The following is a 716-nucleotide window of genomic DNA, read 5'->3' on the forward strand; positions in this document are numbered from 1 at the left end:
AACAGTATAAATTCTGGGTATCTCTTGTTCTTTGAAACCACAATAATAGGGAAGACTGCTGACTTGGCAATGGTCTAGAAGACAATCATTGACACCCTCCACAAAGAGAGTACGTCACAGAAGGTCATTACTGAAAGGGGTGGATGTTCACAGAGTGCTGTATCACAGCATATTAAATGCAAAGTTGACTGGAAGGAAGAACTTGGGTTGGAAAAGGTGCACAAGCAACAGGGATGACCGCAAGCTTGAGAATACTGTCAAGCAAAGCCGATTCAAACACTTGGGAGAGCTTCACAAGCAGTGGACTGAAGCTGTAGTCAGTTCAAGTCACCACTCTCAGACGTCTTCAGGATAAGGGCTACCAAGCCACTTCTGAAACAGAAAAAACGTCAGAAGCATCTTACCTGGGCTAAGGAGAAAAAGAACTGACTGTTGCTCAGTGGTCCAAATTCCTCTTTTCAGATAAAAGTAATGTTTGCATTTCATTTGGAAATCAAGGTCTGGAGTCTGGAGGAAGACTGGAGAGGCACAGAATACAAGCTGCTTGAAGTCCAGTTTGAAGTTTCTTAAGTCAGTGATGATTTGGGGTGCCGTGACGTCTGCTGGTGTTGGTCTATTGTTTTATCAAGTCCAAAGTCAGTGCAGCCGTCTACCAGGAGATTTTGGAGCACTTTATGCTTTCATCTGCTGACAAGCTTTATGGAGATGCTGATTTC

Source organism: Sinocyclocheilus rhinocerous, unplaced genomic scaffold (assembly GCF_001515625.1).
Source record: "Sinocyclocheilus rhinocerous isolate Xijiao unplaced genomic scaffold, SAMN03320098_v1.1 scaffold387, whole genome shotgun sequence".
Taxonomy (NCBI): domain Eukaryota; kingdom Metazoa; phylum Chordata; class Actinopteri; order Cypriniformes; family Cyprinidae; genus Sinocyclocheilus; species Sinocyclocheilus rhinocerous.